This window comes from Bison bison, unplaced genomic scaffold (assembly GCF_000754665.1).
Source record: "Bison bison bison isolate TAMUID 2011002044 unplaced genomic scaffold, Bison_UMD1.0 scf7180017864491, whole genome shotgun sequence".
In the NCBI taxonomy this organism is placed as follows: Eukaryota; Metazoa; Chordata; class Mammalia; order Artiodactyla; family Bovidae; genus Bison; species Bison bison.
In genome coordinates, this window is record NW_011495050.1 from 2,687,891 (window position 1) to 2,696,574 (window position 8,684).

Here is an 8,684-nt window from a genome sequence, read left to right on the forward strand (position 1 = left end):
CAGTTCTGAAGGAGATCAGCCCTGGGATTTCTTTGGAAGGAATGATGCTAAAACTGAAACTCCAGTACTTTGGCCACCTCATGCGCAGAGTTGACTCATTGGAAAAGACTCTGATGCTGGGAGGGATTGGGGGCAGGAGGAGAAGGGGACAACAGAGGATGAGATGGCTGGATGGCATCACTGACTCGATGGACGTGAGTCTGAGTGAACTCCAGGAGTTGGTGATGGACAGGGAGGCCTGGCGTGCTGCGATTCATGGGGTTGCAATGAGTCGGACACGACTGAGCGACTGAACTAATCTGAACTGAACTGGAGCGACTTAGCATGCACACATGCATATTATCTCTACTTCTTTGCAGTCCATTACCCTCTAAACCCAACTCTACTTTACCTCCTGATTCTCTTGTCATGTTGAGATTTCTTTTGCTAAGTTCTTTTAGGACTTCATGTTGACCAGTCCAACAGGTACTTGTTAATGGTTTGTTTTTGAGCTCTCATAGACTTTGAATAAAGTTGACGCTCCCTTCTTGAAATGTTCCTGAGTCTACTACTATTCTCTGTCTACTCTTTAGCAATGTATCCTGAGAAACCTACCCCTATCCTTCTCCCTAACCTTTAAATAATAGATTAACTCAGATCTCATGTTTGGGATATCTGGTCTCCTTACTCAACATTGTAACCCAAAGCAACCTACCTCATTTCTGTACCTTCAAATCCCACCTCTATGTCCAGGATAGCTGTGGGGAACTCTGGTCAGGACTCCCCATGAAAAGTCTCTAAAATAACATGAATGGGAAATGTCTATGTGCTATGATACAGACTCAAGTAAAGTGAACTTTTAAAATTGCTAGCATAGAATTTCAAATTCTGGAACCTACTCTTTAAGCATATATGATGTGGCTTCCTGATTTGCAGAATTATTGTCATATAACAACATAAATTGTTTTTGACAAGGACTTTCGAAGAGAAGGAAGCTTGATTTGCTTAGGACTTCTCATAGTGTAGTACTCTCCTCATGTGGGGTGCTGAGTATTACCAGTATTTTGAGTGAATCTTAGTGAGAAATGAAAAAGGAAACATTCAGATGTATAATTTGGTGGATAACACTCTTGCTAATTAATAAAGCATTGATGATTTTTATTTCTTCAGTCCTTGAATTCATCCTTTATTTCTTTGATCTAAGCTTAAGACCTTTAGCATCATGAGCTGGATGGTAAAATTGATCGAATAGCTTATATGGGAGAAAAAGAAACAAGGAGAATACAGCAGACTAGGTTAAGGCTAAGCCTAATACCAGGTGATAAAAGAATCAAAGTCTTATTTTGCATAGTCTGTTAATGAGAAAAAAAGAATTTATGCTTCATTCAAAAGGAGGTAGATGAGAGACTAACTCTTCCTTATTGTCCTAGGATAGTTGGAGAGGTCAAGTTTAGCAGAAAGATGGGATGCTGAGAATGTGAACATGGAGACAGAAAACAGAAGCTACGTCTTCAAAAATGACAGTGCGTGAAGCTGCTGATTACGTAGGTCACAGGACCGCGGCCAGAAACCTCAATGCCTACAAAATATCTTGAAGTTAGAGGTACTTGATTTTAAACATGAGACTTCTGAGAAGCTGTGGAAGAGCTGAGATACAGAAAATGATAAAACATGACAAAGTCTCAAAGGTTTAATTCCTTGAGGTTTTTAAAGTCCAGTGAGTCTCAGGTTCTTTTGCTGCTTGCCATTGAATATTTTCCACATTATCTTTTACCACACCAAATAGCCTCAGCCAAGGTCATCCAGTAGAAGCATGGTGAGAAGTGTTTGTGACCCCAAGCTACACAGTATATCAGTAAAAATGACATTCTTCTATGACAAATATTTCCCAAAGCTGTGATACCAGTTAGAATCGATTTGTCTGGTTCTGGTGAGGTGAAGTGGACTTTATTGAACTTGAAGGGAGGGAGATTCTCTAGATCAAATGCTTATCCAAAGATCTCTTATGGATGCTGAGCGCAGAAACATAATGAAGGTGCGGTTACTTCCAGAGATCTTTGCACAAAATAAAGTGGAATTGCCTTTTACTCTTCATCACTGGGTGTCAATGGAAGAAGCCAAGTTAAGAATAAAGGAACTAAGGAATTCTAACCCTGGTAACTATGTGATACTTATACTTCTGCCAAGAGTGAGGATGTTTTCCAACAACTCTGGCTAGGAGTTCTCAGGAATTCATAAGCCATCACAACTATGTTACATGTAAGATTTCAGAATCCCAAGTATGCAAATTATTTAGGAGTGATTATAAAGTTTGACAGTAAAGATTTCCAGTGGAAGAAGTTTACATACCAGGACCCAGATATCATGTTATTTCTGTCCAGATGGACCTGAGGCTTTGTGGTGATCAAAGGAATACATCCCCCCGCTTTTTTTTCTTGCACAATTTCACTCTGTGCCTACCATCTTGATAATCCATACAGGCATGAATTGGTGAGACCTGGATATTAGTTCATACTGAGCTGTTGAATTTTTTAAAATTTCTTTTTGGTTGTGCTGGGCTTCCTTGTTGCTGTGCGTGGGCTTTCTCTACTGTGGCGCTCGGGCTTCTCAGTGCAGCAGCTTCTCTCATTGTGTAGTATGGGCTCCCGGGTGTGCAGGCCTCAGTACTTGTGGCACGTGGGCTCAGTTGCCCCTTGGCATGTGGGATTTTCCCAGGCCAGGAATCGAACCTGTGTGCCCTGCGTTGGCAGGCAGGTTCTCAACCACTGGACCACTAGGGAAGCTCTGAGCTCTTGAATTTTTGAAAATGTAAGAATGAGGAAAACTTAAAACACAACATTTTAAAAGGAGAAGTCATGTAATGCTCCATCCTACCCCCAATAATATAGGAAATTATATGAAGAAAGAAGAGCTTAGGAATTTTCTTCTTTTACACATTCAAAGATGGAGACACAAACATATATATTTATTCCCTGCCCTACATTTTTTATAAAATCTCTCTTTGCAAGGGTGTTTAGGGTTAGAAAACTCAGAAAAATATTTTCAAGCTTCTCAAAAAAAAAAACTGTATTTTTTGATATTTCACTGCAGTGTCTCAAAATGTATTTTTGGATTTCCTTTTTCTCAAATGTAGAGGCCAATATTTTGGACTGTGTTGGAAATAGCTTCCTGTGTTGGCTCACTGTATTCATTAAGTCCTAAGGTCCTTTAGGGCAAAGATAATATCTTGGTTTTGTGGATGAGAGAACTTTGGGGCTTGTAAGTGCCTGTACAAAAATCCTTCATTCTTCCCAGAGATTGAGTCCCTGAAATGTACCAATGTCAGCAGAATCAAAGATAAGATCAGAAAAATCAGGGAGCTTGGGGAAATATATTCTGAAACATATTATTATTTTAAACATAAACATTTCCAGAAAACGTCTATGTGTAAAAACACATATACTTCTTCTGGTAAGATTTCTTCAGAATCATCTTCTCTGAGTTGATTCAGGAAATATACATATGAAATTGTGATCTCCTAGGAAAGAGTCTCCCACAATTATCCATTATATGTGCTATATTTCTTTTTTATATATTAATCTTTTTATTGGAATATATTAATAATTGGTTTACAGTCTTGTGTTAGTTTTTGCTGTGCAACATCGTGAATCAGCCATATGTGTACATATATATCCCCTCCCTACCACCCAACTCCCATCCCATTTTCTACACTTCTTAGTAAAAATATTCACCTAGATTTTATTGGATTTAAAGTTGAATGTGTTTTGTAATTATGTCTCCACTTATCTCATTTTCTCAAGACTTAGGAAATGTTTCTGTATCTTGGCTTTTCACATACTGTGATGGAGCTTATGATTACTCTTCGCAACTGACATTCTATAAACGTATCAGGGGATGGGTTGTATACAATCTTCATCTCCATCACCTCCCCCCAAAGCCCACAACCAGATTTGTACAAAGAATAAGGCTTACTTAACTCTTGATAAATTAGCCTGTGTAAGGGTTTTAAAGTGAAAAATACATCAGCCAAAGTGTTATATAGATTTTAAAATTGTATGGACACAGTTTGATCTCTTATTTTCCAGCTGCAGATGCCAACATGGTGATTAATTCAAGGTAACCGTACTCACATTTTAATAAATTATAAAATGTCTGATTCACTTCTCCCTTCTTCCTACCTGTCTTTATTATGAAAGTGACAATCTGTGGCAAATCTGGTTTTCATTGAATTTTGGTGTAGGTCACCAGAAGAAAATAATGTGGAGGAACGTTTATCAGGGGTCAGTGTTCATCCAAGCACAGACACGAGGATATATTCTGTCTTGTAAAAAAGTGGTGTGGGTGGGTATACCCAATGATGCAGGAACTTCTTGTTCACATCAAAATTAGTCAGCCTACAGGAATGTAAAAATGTATTTGAAGAAATATGTTAATGTTGCTCTTCAAGAAATGGTACTGTGGTACTTTTATCAAAAAAGTTTCCTTGTCCGACTTGTTTCAGTATAATTTTGAAGAGGTGTTACATTGAAGAGGAAGTAGGAGTAAAAATAGAATAGGTTTATATACTCCACCCCCCAACAATGGATTAACTTTTCGGCTTTATTATGGTAGCGTTGATGTTCGATGAGCCAGAGGAGAGTTCTGTTCATGAGGCTGGGAATCTGATCTGTCTTCATTTTCATTGTGCCTCTGGCCCTCATATCATAGTAAACACTCAAGTATATTTGGTGAATTAATGAGTTAGTGAGCTCTACTCTCCACCTAAGTCAGTTGTTCACAGTTGTTCATGTATGTTTTAACACATCTGGACTCTGACCTGGACTTCATCCCACTGGCACTGGACACCTGCCTTGAACCCACTCAATGAGGTCTTACCAAACCACTGACCTCTTAATAGCCTCCTCCCTTGGAGTTTAATCCTGTCCACCATATACCTTCTCCTAAACTGGGTTGGCCAAGAAGCTCATTCAGGGTTTTTGTAACACCTTACAGAAAAACCCAAAAGAACTACTTAGCCAATCCAATAAATAGATTATTTATAATTGAGATTCTCACATGATTTTGAATCTCAGTTCTACTCTTTATCTGTGCCTCTAATGCCTCACCAACAAAATCTGAACTCACTGGGTGTAGGGCATAACATCTAGGTTTAGAGACATGTGCAAAACTTGATATTCACCTTAGTAACCAGTGCCACAGTGAGCACAGTTCTCCTGCCTTGTTTTGTATTTTCATTAAGAGCCTGCCCTAGCTTGTCTCAGGGCCAGGCCTTTTCAGAGTTATAAACAGCAGAAAGACAGATGGACATCAGAGGGAAGTATTTTAGTTCACTGTAAGAAAAAGAATTCAAATGGGGTTAGCAAATTACTAAAACCCTTCGGATATGGACTTTATGGCCATCTGTTGGGGGGCAGTAAAAGAAAGTCTCATATAAAAAAATGTATGTATACCATAACTGCGGCAACTGCAGTGGGTACTGCTATTTTGTTAACTTTTCTTATTCCATAGCTGTTTTATGTCTCCAGGTATGCAATCCAGAGAGCTAAAAATTAATTGGTTAATAACAATCAAAGCAGTTCATATTTGGGCAACATACATCTTAGCAGGAAAAAATACATTTTTTTTTAATACCAGGAGTTTTTATGGGTGAATTATCCGAACTGTAATCAATGTTTGTTATATGTGTCTCAACACAGGACCTTTTTATTATGTTTAGGCGATGACTCTGGACATAAGCTCTTTCCTCTTGCCTAGTTATAGAATGTGTTGCTTTGAGAAGGCAGTGTTGTGCAGCTGTGAATAAATTTTTAATTTTCATCCCCTGGAACCTTTGTGTCATCCTTGGGAAATGCCCAGCTATATTCCTAAAAAGTTGAATCAATAGTTATCTTTTGAGAATGAAATTTATTTTAAATGCTATTTAAGGGAATGCTCTACTGGATTATGTTATGGGACAAATAATTGCTTGCTCATTTTATATTTTTATATTGGAGTATAGCCGATTAACAACGTTGTGCAGTTCAGGTGGACAGCAAAGAGACTCAGCCATACATATACACGTATCCATTCTCCCCCAAGCTCCTCTCCCATTCAGGGTGCCACATAACTTGAGCAGAGTTCCCTTTGCTATACAGTAAGTAGGTCCTTGTTGGTTATCCATTTTAAATACAGCATTGTGTATCTGTCCACCCCAAACTCCCTAACTGTCCCTCCCCCTATCCTTTCCCCACCCTGGCAACCGTAAGTTCATTCTCTATGTCTGTGAGTCTGTTTCTATTTTCTAAATAAGTTCATTTGTATCATGCCTTTAAGATATTTGTTTTGCTTTCCCTATAGTTATCCCTGTAAGTTATCTGTAAGACTATAGTGATGCTGCACTGTCACCTCCTCAACTTTAATGACATGTGTGCTGCTGCTGCTGCTGCTAAGTCGCTTCAGTCATGTCTGACTCTGTGCGACCCCACAGACAGCAGCCCACTAAGCTCCTCTGTCCCTGGGATTCTCCAGGCAAGAATACTGGAGTGGGTTGCCATTTCCTTCTCCAATGCAGGAAAGTGAAAAGTGAAAGTGAAGTCGCTCAGTCGTGCCCCACTCTTAGCAACCCCATGGACTACAGACTACCAGGCTCCTCCGTCCATGGGATTTTCCAGGCAAGAGTACTGGAGTGGTTGCCATTGCCTTCTCCGAATGACATGTGTAGACATTCTCAAATTTAAAGAGAAACCTGCTAGAACCATATCTGTAACACACATTTCTGAACTGCTAGCATCTCTGTTAATTAGCCCTGATCTTTAACTTTGGAAAGTAATCAAGAGAGATTATCTGAACCTCTGTTATCACAAGAGAATCATGGATGAAATTCCATTCAAAATAAGAGTAAAATCAGGAGAGAACACTGGATTGAGAGCTTTAATCAGCAGGCTGGAGTTCTGCTTTTCTCACATATTGATTTTGGTAAATTGCTTGGCTTCCTTGGACCTCAGTATTCTCTTTGGGAAGATGGCATTAAAAATGTCTGCCCTTCATACTTAGAGTTTATCAGGATTACTTGGAAAATAAATATGTGAGGGCATTTATTTTGTAAGCACAAAGTAAGTTTCACCACAAATCTAATCAAGTATGTGGTGTCTTCGAAATTTCTCCCAGGCAAGATTGCAGGATAAATCCTATTTACTGAAACTCTGTCATCTTCTCTTGGAAGTACTGGCAGCAAAGATGAGTCATTAAGAGAAATGTTGTTATTATTACAAAGATCATAATAGAAATAAGAATAGAGTTGACAGTACACATAATTAATATTCACACTTAGGGGAGCTTAGAACAACTCAGAATATGGGTCCTGATGTGAGCTGCCTGTCGGCAATGTTTGGTGTCTGTTCCCTCTCTATTTTCTTATCCTGGAAGTCATCCCTGGTGGATGATTCGGTAGAGAGTCTGCCTGCAATACAGGAGACCAAGGTTCAATCCCTGGGTCAGGAAGATCCCCTGGAGGAGGACATGGCAACCCACTCCAGTATTCTTGCCTGGAGAATCCCATGGACAGAGGAGCCTGGTGGGCTACACACCTGGTGGGTGTGACCTCATGGGGGTCACACGAGCTGGACACGACTTGGCGACTAAACCTACCTACCAAAGTATTTCTAGACTCTTGTTCCTTGAGCTCTTGGCTGGCATTCTACTCAAGGATCCTGACTTTGATCTAACGTCTCGCTCTGTAATTCTGATTTAATTGCTCTGCCTTCAAAATATGCCATATTCTCAAAAGTCTGAATCCATAACTAGTTTATTAACCTGATGAATGATAAACATTGACCAAATTCCTGTTATTGAGCTGAATTGAATGTGGTATAAGTGGCTGGCCTTGACTTTGGAGCTGAATTGAGTGTGGTATAAATGGGCGACCTTGACTTTGACATCACTGTGTCCTAATGACCTACTATATAGTTAGAACCTTCAGAACTTTTCTTCAGAGGTGAGAAGTGGAGAGGTCACAGTTTTGTCTAGCAGACTGTTTTATATGACTTAGAATTTAGATTAAGAATCATGAGTCACCATCTTTTAAAAATAGAAGACTATCTCACAAATTTCCAGCTTTCTGACTTCTCTTAAATATCAGATCATGTAGTGGCACTGGGTCCTTCATGGCAAAAACAGCAACGACTAAAGCAGTTTCTTTAGGAGGGCAGTCTGTGTTCATTGTACCAGGGTCCCCACCTGTACCACGTCATTTATTTATGTCATCTGTGTGGCCCCTGTAGGACCTGAGTTTGTGACCCTTGAAACATTCACGGAAATAACCTAATTAAATCCATTCTCCTAACCAGTTAGTCATGGATGAAATCATGAACAGATGGTTTAAGGTGAACATATGTTGTTGATCTGTTTCTCTTACTTCATTAACTATTTTGCCAGCATTTTAAACAGTCTAATTATATGTCACAAACTACAACAGGAGCAGCAGTTTACAAGGGGATAATCTAGGGTTTGGCTGAACTTTTATTTTTAAATTTCAAATGAGAGCTGCTTTGAGGTTTGATCTGCAGTTCAAAGTAGAATTTTACCAGTTTAGTATTATAATATAGGTGAGTCTTAGGCATGTTCCAAATGCCATACTTGACACACTGTTGTGATGTCATGGGAGAAATGTCATAGGAAATGACATCATAGGAAATGACATCATAGGAAATGACATCTTGTGATATCAT